This window comes from Chiloscyllium plagiosum, unplaced genomic scaffold (assembly GCF_037043375.1).
Source record: "Chiloscyllium plagiosum isolate Xiang-an unplaced genomic scaffold, Cpla_swu_hap1 HiC_scaffold_1, whole genome shotgun sequence".
NCBI classification, from domain to species: Eukaryota; Metazoa; Chordata; class Chondrichthyes; order Orectolobiformes; family Hemiscylliidae; genus Chiloscyllium; species Chiloscyllium plagiosum.
In genome coordinates this window covers 93,662,099-93,676,264 of record NW_028270139.1, presented here as the reverse complement: position 1 = coordinate 93,676,264, position 14,166 = coordinate 93,662,099, and the positions used below count along the sequence as shown (strand labels likewise).

The 14,166-nt window shown below is 42.0% G+C and overlaps 1 long non-coding RNA gene across 1 annotated transcript in view; it reads right to left on the bottom strand.

Moving 5' to 3' along the window:
- LOC148152162 (uncharacterized) overlaps positions 1 to 12,260 on the bottom strand; it is a 43,371-nt gene extending 31,111 nt beyond the window's left edge. Inside the window, exon 1 of the long non-coding RNA XR_015758653.1 lies at positions 12,102 to 12,260. This is a non-coding gene — a long non-coding RNA (uncharacterized LOC148152162). The remainder of the gene's footprint in view (positions 1 to 12,101) is intronic.
- Positions 12,261 to 14,166: the final 1,906 nt, after the last annotated feature.

Below are 14,166 nucleotides of genomic sequence, written 5' to 3'. Positions count from 1 at the left end.
TACAAAAAGCTCAAAGTTTACTTCCTCTTGCCTCGGTAGCGTGCAACTGACTATAAGGAAGCAAAAGGGCAATTTTAAGTGCCTACCAATTGGTGCTAGTACCCTCAAGAAACAGCCTAGCCAGGTCTTTGTAGAATTTGAACAGCTTAAGCAGCTTGATTTTGTCCACTGAGTACAGGCATTTAAAATTGAGGCCACTTATAATGCTGCAGTGAGGCTATTCTCCTCAAGGAATTCAAAAGTTCGATCTTCATTTCAATCTGGCTGTATGTCAAGGAAAACAGGGTAGCAGAGCCTGAACCAGTAGCCATTCCAGCTGACAATTATGAGGTAACCCTCAGACCAATAAACTCAGGCAGATCAGAAAGAAATAAAGATGAGGTAAATACCTCTGAAGCAAGCTAGAGAGAAAAGTGAATTCATGCAGAGGAAGTAGAACTCTCCCAACCATTAAAAGAAGACACTAAAACAAAAAAATGAAATAAATAAATTCCAGCTAGAAAGATGAATCACTGGACTTGAAATTTAAAATTTTTAACTTTAGTTGTTGGGTGACACAGTGACTCAGTGGTTAGCACTGCTGCCTCACAGCATCAAGGACATGTGTGGAGTTTGCACATTCTCCCTGTATCTCTGTGGGTTTCCTCCGGGTGCTCTGGTTTCCTCCCACAGTCCAAAGATGTGCAAGTCAGGTGGATTGGCTGTGCTAAATTACCCATAGTGTCCAGGGATGTCAAAGAGCAGCATCTCTGCAATAACACTCAACGTTGGAGCCTCCCCAAGGATGCATTCTCAGCCCCCTACCATACTCCCTGTGCACCCACAAGTGTGTAGCCAAATTCTGATGAATGCCATCTACAAGTTTGCTGATGACACCATCTTGGTAGGATATCAAACAACGATGAGTCAGAATATAGAAAGGTGATAGAGGGCTTGGTGTTGTGTTGTAATGATTGCAATCCCTCTGTCAGTATTGGCAAAACAACAGAACTGATCAATGACTTCTGAATGAAAGGAGAACGTGCCCTCATCTACATCAACAGAGTGGAAGTTGAGAGGGCTGAGAGCGTCAAGTTTCTGGGAATGATGACAACCGACTATCTGCCCTGGACTTCCCACATGGATGCAACTGTCAAGAAGGCACAACAATGCCTCTTTTTCCTCAGGCGTTTAGGAAATTTGGCATGTCCATAAGGATCCTCACCAATGTTTACAGATACACTATAGAAAGCATACTATCCTGGTGCATAACAGCAACTGCTCTGCCCAGGACCGTAATAAACGGCAGAAGGTTGTGTGCGCACAGCCCAGACCATCATGGAAGCCAACCTTCCATCCATGGACTCCATTTACACCTCTCATTGACATGGAAAGGCTGCCAAATCAAAGATCCCTCCCACCTTAATAAACTCTCCTACAACCTCTTCTGTCAGGCAGAAGATACAGAAGTTTGAACACAAGCATCAATTGGTTCAAGAACAGCTTCTTCCCTGCCATTATTCGACTGCTGAATGGACTCTCTAACTTCAAATAATGTTGATCTTGCTTCGTGCATGTCCTGTTTTTTTTCACCCTGTGATCTGTATGTCCTCAATTAGTGTGATCTGCCTGTACTGCTCACAAACAAAGCTTTTCACTGGACTTAGGTACACATGACAATAATTCAAAATTGACCAATTAGCCATGGGATATGCAGGGCTAGGGCTCGGGTATTTTTACGGGTGGGATGCTCTTCAATGGCCTGCTTCCAGAATGTACAGAATTTATGATTCTATGAATTCTGCTTTCTCCATCAGAGTCGACAGTGTGGTGATGGAAAAACACAGCAGGTCAGGCAGCATCTGAGGAGCAGGAGAATAGATGTTTTGGGCAAAAGCCCTTCCTCCTGAATGAAGCTTGTGAGCCGAGGGGGTGGATGGATAAATGTGGAGGCGGGGTGAGGCTAGGGGGAAGTAGCTGGGAGTGTGATATGTAGTCAGAGGTGGGAGCAATGGTGATAGATGGTGACAGAAAGTGATCTCCCAACAGATGCTATCAGACCTGTTGATTAGATTAGATTACTTACACTGTGGAAGCAGGCCCTTCGGCCCAACAAGTCCACACCGACCCTCCGAAGAGCAACCCACCAAGACCCATTCCCCTACATTTACCCCTTCATCTAATACAAAGGGCAATTTAGCATGGCCAATTCACCTAACCTGCACATTTTTGGATTGTGGGAGGAAACTGGAGCACCCGGAGGAAACCCACGCAGGCACAGGGAGAATGTGCAAACTCCACACCGTCCGTCGCCTGAGGCGGGAATTGAACCTGGGTCTCTGGCGCTGTGAGGCAGCAGTGCTAACCACTGTGCCTCCAGAACTTTCTGTGTTTGATTAAAAGAAGACATATCATAGAGTCATAGTCATACGGCATAGACACACATGCTTTGGCCCAACTCATCCATGCCAACTGATTTTCCCAAATTCACCCCAAATGCTTCCATTGTATGAAGCTTAGACATTTAAGGAAACTTGTTGGCCTGGTATCTCAAAGGACTCAACTGCAAGACTTATGACTATCGCAATAAATGTAGTTACCATATACTCATGTATGACTGTCAATCAGGGTAGTTGTCAAGAGTTTGTATCCAAAGTAACAGTGACCACTGACTGTTTTAAACAACCAGACAGAGAAAGTAGTGTTTTCTGAGCTACCGCATACTCACAGACCTTGATGGTGGCGATAATGGAAGATTTTATACCTGAAAACATGTTAAATTTCAGTGTGCTGATAAAAGGACTCATGGGAAAGAATATAGAAGTGCAACTGATTAAGGTTTATATGAAGAGTCAACTTATAATGGACCTGGTGACCTTTTATGGATTACATACCTTTAGAAAAGGAAAAGACAATGATTAAGATAGCCACAGTAATCACCTGACCATTGATGGAGGTAGTTTGTGAGCCATCAATAAACAAAACCCTGTTTGAACTGAAATTTATATGTCATCAAAATAACTGAAACCAGTCACTCAAATCTGTATCTTCTGTTTTATTTATAGCTTTCTGGAAGCTTCATATAATCAGGATGAAAATAACCTGCAGCTTATCCAGTTTAGGAAATAAAATGAAGCCAGACACAAAATTGCACACACGAACAGTATTTCGGGCAACAATGTTTGGGCAGATCAGAAGGAATGATGGTGAATTTTGAAGAACAAAACTCAAAGACTTGCTATATCCTATCCTGCTCCACCTCCACCCCCAAACAACAAGCAACTGTCCCAATACCATATCTCTCTTTACCTGTTTCTCTCAGCCTTTCAGAAAAACAATGCTGGGTGATAAAGCTAATTAGAGAAACACCCATTCACAAAACACTCAATATATCTGAACATTTTGCTCCTTAGACAATTCTTTTAAACAATTATGTCTCAGCTTACACCCTAACTCAGAGGAACCTTGATTATCTGAGGGACATGGCCAGGGAGTATTTTATCCAGTTAATTGAATTCCGGATAACTGAATGCTGGATAATATAGTTTAGCCAAGCATTGGGATCTTGCGATCTTGCCGGAAAGTCCGATATTCAGAGAATCAAATGCTGGATAATCAAGGTTCCTCTGGTACTACAAATACATTATGGACAAAAGGGTAACTAGGGAGAGTATAGGCCCTTCAAAGATCAGTAAGGTGGCCTTTGTGTGGAGCTGCAGAAAATGGGCGAGATACTGAATGAGTATTTTGCATCAGTATTTACTGTGGAAAAGGAATGGACCTGATTGAAGTATACAAAATCATGAAAGGTATAGACAAGATTGATAGAGACAAGCTTTTTCCCAGAGTGAAGGATTCAATAACCAGAGGTCATGCTTTCAAGGTGAGAGGTGGAAAGTTTAAGGCGGATACACGCGGCAAGTACTTCACACAGAGGATGGTGGACATTTGGAACGCGTTCCCTGCAGAGGTGTTAGAGGCAGGCACGGTAGATTCATTTAAGATGTGTCGGGACAGATGCATGAGTAGGTGGGGAGCGGAGAGATACAAATGCTTGGAATTGACCGACAGGTGTAGACAGTACATTTGGATCGACTCAGACTTGAAGGGCCAAAGGGCCTGTTCCTGGGCTGTAAATTTTCTTTGTTCTTTGTTCTCTGTATATAGACTGTAGGGAAATTGATGGTGATACCTTGCAAAATGTCCATATTACAGAGGAGGAAATGCTGGATATCTTGAAATGCATAATGGTGGATAAATCCCCAGGACCTGATCAGGTGTACCCGAGAACTCTGTGGGAAACTAGAGTTGTGATTGCTGGGCCTCTTGCTGAGATATTTGTATCATTGATAGTCACAGGTAAGGTGCTGGAAGACTGGAGGTTGGCTAATGTGGTGCCACTGTTTAAGAAGGGCAGTAAAGACAAGCCTGGGAACTATAGACCAGTGAGCCTGACATCGGTGGTGAGCAGGTTGTTGGAGGGAATCCTGAGGGACAGGATGTACATGTACTTGGAAAGGCAAGGACTGATTATGGATAGTCAACATGGCTTTGTGCATGGGAAATCATGTCTCACAAACTTGATTGAGCTTTTTGGAGAAGTAACAAAATACATTGATGAGGGCAGAGCAGTAGATGTGATCTATATGGACTTCAGTAAGGTGTTCGACAAGGTTCCCCATGGGAGACTGATTAGCAAGGTTAGATCTCACGGAATACAGGGAGAACTAGCCATTTGGATACAGAACTAACTCAAAGGTAGAAGACAGAGGGTATGGTGGAGGGTTGTTTTTCAGACTGGAGGTCTGTGACCAGTGGAGTGCCACAAGGATCGGTGCTGGGTCCATATGTTTTGTCATTTACATAAGTGATTTGGATGCGAGCATAAGAGGTACAGTTTGTAAGTTTGCAGATGACACTAAAATTGGAGGTGCAGTGGACAGCGAAGAGGGTTACCTCAGATTACAACAGGATCTGGACCAGATGGGCCAATGGGCTGAGAAGTGGCAGATGGAGTTTAATTCAGATAAATGCAAGGTGCTGCATTTTGGGAAAGAAAATCTTAGCAGGACTTACACACTTAATGGTAAGGTCCTAGGGAGTATTGCTGAACAAAGACACCTTGGAGTGCAGGTTCATAGCTCCTTGAAAGTGGAGTCGCAGGAAGATAGGATAGTGAAGAAGGCGTTTGTTATGCTTTCCTTTATTGATCAGAGTATTGTGTACAGGAATTGGGAGGTCATGTTGCGGCTGTACAGGACATTGGTTAGGCCACTGTTGGAATATTGCATGCAGATCTGGTCTCCTTCCTATCGGAAAGATGTTGTGAAACTTGAAAGGGTTCAGAAAAGATTTACAAGGATGTTGCCAGGGTTAGAGGATTTGAGCTATGGGGAGAGGCTGAACAGGCTGGGGCTGTTTTCCTTGGAGCGTCAGAGGCTGAGTGATAACCTTATAGAGGTTTACAAAATCAAAAGGGGCATGGATAGGATAAATCGACAAAGTCTTTTCCTTGGGGTTGAGCAGTCCAGAACTAGAGGGCATAGGTTTAGGGTGAGAGGGGAAAGATATAAAAGAGACCTAAGGGGCAGCTTTTTCACGAAGAGGGTGGTATGTGTATGGAATGGGCTGCCATTGGAAGTGATGGAGGCTGGTACAATTGCAACATTTAAGAGGCATTTGGATGGGTATATGAATAGGAAGGGTTTGGAGGGATATGGGCCAGGTGCTGGCAGGTGGGACTAGATTGGGTTGGGATATCTGGTCGGCATGGACGGGTTGGACCAAAGGGTCTTTTTCCATGCTGTATGACTCTATGACTCTATGACTTCCAAGGAGTCTAAAGATTTCAAATTTCATAGTCTTGATATTTTTTATACTAAATGTTTTCCTTTCTTTAAATTTTATACCTGTCTCTCTGTTTGTTTGATGTTGGTATTTTGTTATTTTACTTGGAATAGAAAGCAAAATAATCTTTTTTTTCAAAGCTGTATTCATTTTGTATTGCTGAAGAAAGACACATTTTGTTGAAACTATTCATCCTGTATTCATCAGAATATTTCACAAGAATACAAATTCAAGGAGAAAACCAACATTTATACAGCATGAGAGGGCGATGCTAATTTGTTGACTAATTAGTGCACTGTACTTGATAAAGACATTGCCCTGGAGAATGCACCTATTAATATTGCTGTGGTTCTGTTCGCTGAGCTGGAAATTTTTGTTGCAAACATTTCGTCCCCTGTCTAGGTGACATCCTCAGTGCTTGGGAGCCTCCTGTGAAGCGCTTCTGTGGTGTTTCCTCCGGCATCTATAGTGGCCTGTCCCTGCCGCTTCCGGTTGTCAGTTTCAGCTGTCTGCTGTAGTGGCCAGTATATTGGGTCCAGGTCAATGTGTTTGTTGATGGAGTTTGTGGATGAGTGCCATGCTTCTAGGAATTCCCTGGCTGTTCTTTGTTTCGCTTGCCCTATAATGGTAGTGTTGTCCCAGTCAAATTCATGTTGCTTGTCGTCTGCGTGTGTGGCTACTAAGGATAGCTGGTCATGGCGTTTCGTGGCTAGTTGATGTTCATGGATGCGGATCGTTAGCTGTCTTCCTGTTTGTCCTATATAGTGTTTAGTGCAGTCCTTGCATGGGATTTTGTACACTACATTAGTTTTGCTCCTGCTGGGTATCGGGTCCTTCGTTTTGGTGAGTTGTTGTCTGAGAGTGGCTGTCGGTTTGTGTGCTGTTATAAGTCCTAGTGGTCGCAGTAGTCTGGCTGTCAGTTCTGAAATGCTCCTGATATATGGTAGTGTGGCTAGTCCTTTGGGTTGCGGCATGTCCTCGTTCCGTTGTCTTTCCCTTAGGCATCTGTTGATGAAATTGCGCGGGTATCCGTTTTTGGCGAATACCTTATACAGGTGTTCCTCTTCCTCTTTTTGCAGTTCTGGTGTGCTGCAGTGTGTTGTGGCCCTTTTGAATAGTGTGGCCCTTTTGAAATTCAACCCAACTCTGGGTCATATATGTTGATGACACCTTTGTAATCATTAAAAACACAGAAATAGAGAAAACACACTGGATTATCAACGCCACACTCACAGGAATCCGATTCACGAGAGAAGAAGAAAAGGACAACCAACTCCCATTCCTAGACGTGATGGTACAGAGAACACCGAACAGAGAATTCACCACAAAGGTATAGCCACACACACACAGACCAAGTCCTGAACTATGAAAGCAACCACCCCAACACACACAAACGAAGTTGCAACAAGACACTAGTCAAAAGGGCCACAACACACTGCAGCACACCAGAACTGCAAAAAGAGGAAGAGGAACACCTGTATAAGGTATTCGCCAAAAACGGATACCCGCGCAATTTCATCAACAGATGCCTAAGAGAAAGACAACGGAACGAGGACATGCCGCAACCCAAAGGACTAGCCACACTACCATACATCAGGAGCATTTCAGAACTGACAGCCAGACTACTGCGACCACTAGGACTTATAACAGCACACACACCAACAGCCACCCTCAGACAACAACTCACCAGAACGAAGGACCCGATACCCAGCAGGAGCAAAACTAATGTAGTGTACAAAATCCCATGCAAGAACTGCACAAAACACTATATAGGACAAACAGGAAGACAGCTAACGATCCGCATCCATGAACATCAACTAGTCACGAAACGCCATGACCAGCTATCCTTAGTAGCCACACACGCAGACGACAAGCAACATGAATTTGACTGGGACAACACTACCATTATAGGGCAAGCGAAACAAAGAACAGCCAGGGAATTCCTAGAAGCATGGCACTCATCCACAAACTCCATCAACAAACACATTGACCTGGACCCAATATACCAGCCACTACAGTGGACAGCTGAAACTGACAACCGGAAGCGGCAGGGACAGGCCACTATAAATGCCGGAGGAAACACCACAGAAGTGCTTCACAGGAGGCTCCCAAGCACTGAGGATGTCACCTAGACAGGGGACGAAACGTTTGAAACAAAAATTTCCAGCTCGGCGAACAGAACCACAACAACGAGCACCCGAGCTACAAATCTTCACCCAAACTTTGAACCTATTAATATTGATTGATAGTTAACCACCAGGCTTTTGTTGCATTTTAAACCAGGCAACCTGACGCTGATAAGTCAGGACATTGCCCTGAGAAATAAACCAGCCACTGGCTGTCACCACTTTGTTGAGTTGAAACACTCACAGCGTATACATATGCTCTTTCATCTGCATAGAACAAGGTGCTGTGTCTTAATATAAGTTGTTTCAGGCACATGTAAGTGCACCACACGACTTTTATCTTTGTCACCTCAGAAGAACTAACATTCATTCTAACACCAGAAATATTTTAGTTGACATCAACTGCAAAATAATGTTGAATCTGAGCAACTATGTTTTTTTTAGTGACATGTTGCAAAATTATTTTGGCTTAAATCTCACTGAAAACTGGTCCAGTTAAAGTAATCAACTCATGAAACCTCAGGTCTATTTTCCAAAATCATTCAGCGGTATACTATGAAAGACACAACACATTACTTGGCTTTATTTCTATGCCGGCAGCATATATTCTCAATGTGACAAATTACATGTAATTATGCTTTGAGCTACGTGGCATATTACATTACATCCTCTGAAGCCATATGTAAAATTGGATGGAAACACATCATAGGACATGCCTTCACCTCATTACAAAGGTCAGCTACGATCTTAAAGCTTGTATTCCCAAACCTCATGAAATCTTTCATCAGAAAGTAGTTTCACATACAAATCATAAGTGTTAATTATCCATCAACCATCTCTGAAAAATTGGATTCATTTTAAAATTCCTATAAGCAGAAACAAAATAAGTCAGTCATAGATTGATCAAAGATAATTAACAAAAGGCATCCATGATCAAATAATTGGCTTTAATGAATGAACCCTTTCATCTGTGAAAAAAAAATCAATGAAAGAAGCCAGTGTTCCAGATATCTGCACAATATTGTGTTCTATGTTATAGGAAACCTCCTCTATAGCACAAATATTTTCAGCTTCTCCAAAGAGCCTTGTATGCAAAAGTGTTACAGAGAGTCACAGTTGTCTAAATATACCAGACATCCTGGATTTAATTTTCATCCTAACCTACAATGCCTTCTGTAACATTTGGCTGAAAGGACAACAGTCAAGGTTGCAGGTTTTGCTGCAGGTATTACATCATTTAACTGGCCATGCTGGCTAACTTCCAAAAGTGTGGTAATTGACCTTTGTTGACCTTTGTCATTATTCAACATTTGATGCAGAATAACCCAAATGTCCAAACACTACTTGATTATCATTATGAACGCCTCCTTTACCAAACTGAAAACATGTCGTAGAGTCATAGAGATGTACAGCATGGAAACAGACCCTTCGGTCAACCCATCCATGCCGACCAGATATCCCAACCCACCTGCCAGCGTCCGGCCCATATCCCTCCAAACCCTTCCTATTCATATACCCATCCAAATGCCTCTTAGATGTTGCAATTGTACCAGCCTCCACTACATCCTCGGGCAGCTCATTCCATACATCTTTGTTTGTTTTGTGTATTTTTCTTCTTTTTCATTTGAATTTGTGTAATTTTCCTATATGACAACTTTCCAACAATGACATGAATTCTCAAAGTCTAACATTAACATTTAAATCAAATTTTCTTCACGACACTCCAAATTTGAATATGAGTATTTGGTATCATGAAGTTTGTGTAAATCATGATGAAATAACTCATCGCATGACTATTACATTGAAAGACAGAAGATACCAGTCCAGAATGAGCATGTGTTGAAATAGGTATTACAGCTGTATCTGAGAACCTATTGTGTGCATATGTAAAGAAATAATCAGACCACATAACTACCAGGTGAAGATCATTTCCATCAAAAGTGAACCTAACCATCTCCCCTTGATTTTCAATGGCAGTATCACTGCTGAAACTCGTACTATCAACATCATGATTGTTGTCATTGACCAGAACTTGAATTTGATTGGTATTTAAATATTGCTTTTACAAAAGGAGATGAGATGCCATGAATTCTATGGCAAGCAACTCACCTCCTGACACCCCAAAGCCTGCCTACTATTTACAATAATAGACAAGCAAGAGGCTGGAAGAACAAAGCAAGCCACACAGCATCATGAGGTGGAGAAGTTGACATATCAGATATAACTCTTCTTCAGGCACAAGTCAGGAATGTAATTGAATACTCTCCACTTCCCTGGATAGATGCAGCTCCAACAACACTCAAAACGCTTGACACCATAGAGAACAAAGTAATCAACCTTATTTACAGCATCAGGGACAATGCCTATGCAGATGTCCACAGTTCAGAGACACTCCAGACCTGTATTTCAATAGGCAGGTGGCAGTACAGGCTTGAAGCAAAAGATAAAACAAGATACATGCCATTCAAAATTCCCTTTGTTATTTTCTGCTGGTATATGTATCTTAGACATAGCCCTTTGTCAACAAACTTAACACATCATTATTTCCTAACTCACTGAGTTAATAAATTTTGTCAATTACAAATGTAGGATAACATTAGTGCATCCTAAATCAATAGTTTCAGTCATTTATTTTGTATTCCATTATCTGGAACTGTTATTTCATTCCTTCAACTATTATAATCGAAATAACTGATTTCTCTTACCATTTGACTGTGGCATCACTTGTTCTAATGATCAGTGTAAAATTTAATTCTCTTCAATGATTAAATCTAATTGCTTTCTCATGTACTTGGAAAGATTGCAAACAGGATCTTCAAAATCACAAGAGCAGCAGTCATCATACACCCTTGTTTAATAGCATCAAACAGCATCATAATCCAAACTGTTAAACTCCAAGGTGAGGAGAAATGAACTGGCTCCCTTTATCTATTAGATTAGATTACTTACAGTGTGGAAACAGGCCCTTCGGCCCAACAAGTCCACACTGACCCACAACCCCTACACCTACACCTAATACTACGGGCAATTTAGCATGGCCAATTCACCTAACCTGCACATTTTTGGACTGTGGGAGGAAACTGGAGCACCTGGAGGAAATCCACACAGACACGGGGAGAATGTGCAAACTCCACACAGAGAGTCGCCTGAGGCAGGAATTGAACCTGGGTCTCTGGTGCTGTGAGGCAGTAGTGCTAACCACTGTTCCACTGACATTACCTCCCTCAGTTGGTGGCAACCAATGTACCCCCTCCAATATGTCAGTGTGCCGATATGATTGCTGTGCATGAACTTCAGAAACTCATGCAATCGGGAAGAAAATTGGAGGGAATGCTGGTGGGTGGCAACCAGGATAATTTAAAAGATACAAACACAGAAATTACTGGAAAATCTCAGCAGGTCTGGCAGCATCTGTGCAGAAAAATCAGAGTTTTGGATCAAGTGATCCTTCCTCAGAATTGTATTAACTGATTTTTCTTCACAAATGTTGCCAAACCTGCTGTTCTTTACCAGCAATTTCTATGTTTGTTTCTGATTTACAGCATCAGCGGTTCTTTTGATTTTAATTTAAAAGCTTCTTTCCTTTTGGATACCTTGCCCCCAGAACAAATGAATGTATATTTTAAAAGGAAACAATTTAACCAAGTTTTCTTCAGTTAATGGAAATGGGGATTTACTTGTTAATAAACATGAGAAAAAATAATGACGTAACACATTGTACACCCAGATAGAAATGACAGGTCAGTCAAAAAAAAATCAAAGATGCACAAGTCATTCTCTGGGTTATTCATGGTGAGTAGGTGATGGAACATTGATAGCTGAGCTGTCGATTTCAAATTTCTTGACTCTGCAGGTTAGCCAAAGTTCTTTTATCCAGTTTCCTTTTGAACGGGTTTGCTAATTGAGTACCTAGTGCTTGAAGCGATGCAGAGATGACCTGTAGATTTCTTTTGACTGTGACTTTTGCAACATGCTAGTGCTCAAACTCAGATTATTACAGACTACCTCAGCCCACGAGCACACACAGTTCAGGTTTGAAGCTTACTTTGTCCCTGCTCTTGAAAGTGGAAATTGCAAACATATCTCTTGCCCAGATTTCTGTATTTTCTCTCATTATGTTCACGGTCTGAGATACTGACAAAAACTTACAGTTCAGTTTGGAGTACTTTTCTCCCATTGAAACTTCTTTTAATGCCTTCAGTTATGACATTATCCTCTCCAGATAACCACTGAATTTACATCTGCAGTCATCTTTTAGCTGTATCTCCTTTTTTTAAAAAAACACATGTTGCAATTAAAAGTTCAGTCTGTTCATAGCTGACCCAGGGTAATGATCCATGATCAGGCCATGTGCTAAGGTCTGGGAACTGATTGTAAGGTGTAGTCATGTGACTACAGAGTGACTGGTAAATCATTAATTGCAAATAGTTCAGCCAATCAAGATATAATTTTCTCTGCTGTTGTAAATTTCATCACAAGCTACTTATAGGAATGACTGCAATAATCAAGCACCACTAGTTTGGATTTTTAAAAATGTAACTGGGCCTAAGAGGTCAATTACTACTCTCTTATAGTGCAACTGATAACAATGTGCTGCTTACTGGTTCTAATGGATTAGGTCTGCTGACAAGTTGAATTCCAGGATATGTGACTGATCCTTGCCCTAACGTTTCCTCACATCTTTCCCTTGGCAAGGCATTAGATGTGTCTTCCATAGTGCCACAAGTGGTCAAATAAGGCCATGAGACAGTCCTCTCCTTGCTTTAGAACATAGAACATAGACCTATACAGCACAGGAACAGGCCCCTCGGCCCACAATGTTGTGCCAAACATGACACCAAATTAAACTAATGCCTTCTGCCTGTCTTGGTCCATATCCCTACATTTCTTGCGTATTCATGTGCTTATCTAAAAGTCCCTTAAATGCCCCTATTGTCTTTGCCTCCACCACCACCCCTGGCAGCGTGTTCCAGACTCCTAACACCCTCTGTGTAAAATGCTTGCCCCTCATGTCTCCTTTGACCTTTTCACCTTAAAAGCATGCCCCCTAGTATTAGACATTTCAACGCTGGGAAAAAGATCCTCACCATCAACCCAATCTATGCATCACATAATTTTACAGACTTCGATCAAGTCTCCTCTCAGCTTCTGCCGCTCCAGAGAAAACAACCTGAGCTTTTCTAGCCTCTTGTTATAGCTCATACCCTCTAATTCAGGCAGCATCCTGGTAAACCTCTTCTGCACCCTCTCTAAAGCCTCTACATCCTTCCTGTAATGTGGTGACCAGAACTGAACATAATACTCTAAGCATGGCCTAACCAAAGTCTGATAAACCTCAACATAACATCCAATTCCTTGACCAATAAAGGCAAGCATACCATATGCCTTCTTTACCATCCTATCAACTTATGTGGCCACTTCCAAGGAGATATGCACTTGAACTCCAAGATCCTTTTGTACATCAATGCTACTCAGGGTCCTGCCATTGACTGCATACCTTTCCTTAATAGCTGATCTCCTTAAGTGCAGCACCTGACACTTACCCAGATTAAACTCCACCTGCCAATTCTCTGCCCATATCTGCATGAGATCTATATCCTGCTGTATCCTTTCACAACCTTCTACACTATGCACAACTCTACCAACCTTTGTAACACCTGCAAGCTCACTCATCTACTCATTTATATTTTTATCCAAGTCACTTATATATATAACAAAACCAGCCGAGGTCCCAGTACGGATCGCTACAGAACACCACTAGTCACGGACCTTTAGCCTGAAAAACACCCTTCCATCACGAATCTCTGTCTTCAATGGCAATCCAATTTTGAATCCACGTGGCTAAGTCATCATGGATCCCATGCATCTTAATCTTCTGGACGAGCCAACCATGAGGGACCTTATCGAAAGCCTTACTACAATTCATGTAAACAATATCCACTGCTCTACACCCACGTTTGTCACCTACTCGAAGGGACTTTGAAAATAGCAGTTGCTTTGGAAGTCGTAGGTAGACAATTTCACAGCGTGAAATGTGGTCCCACCTCTGCTATTGGCACACTCAAAGCTGTGGTTAATTGAGTGGCACCACAGTTTCCAGGTATGCGTAATTGTGAACAGCAAAAGTATTTTTGATGTGTTTTAGATAGGATGATTTGCCTCATTGGAAAGTCTAGGATCAGAGGGCATAGTCTCAGAATAATGGATCACCAAT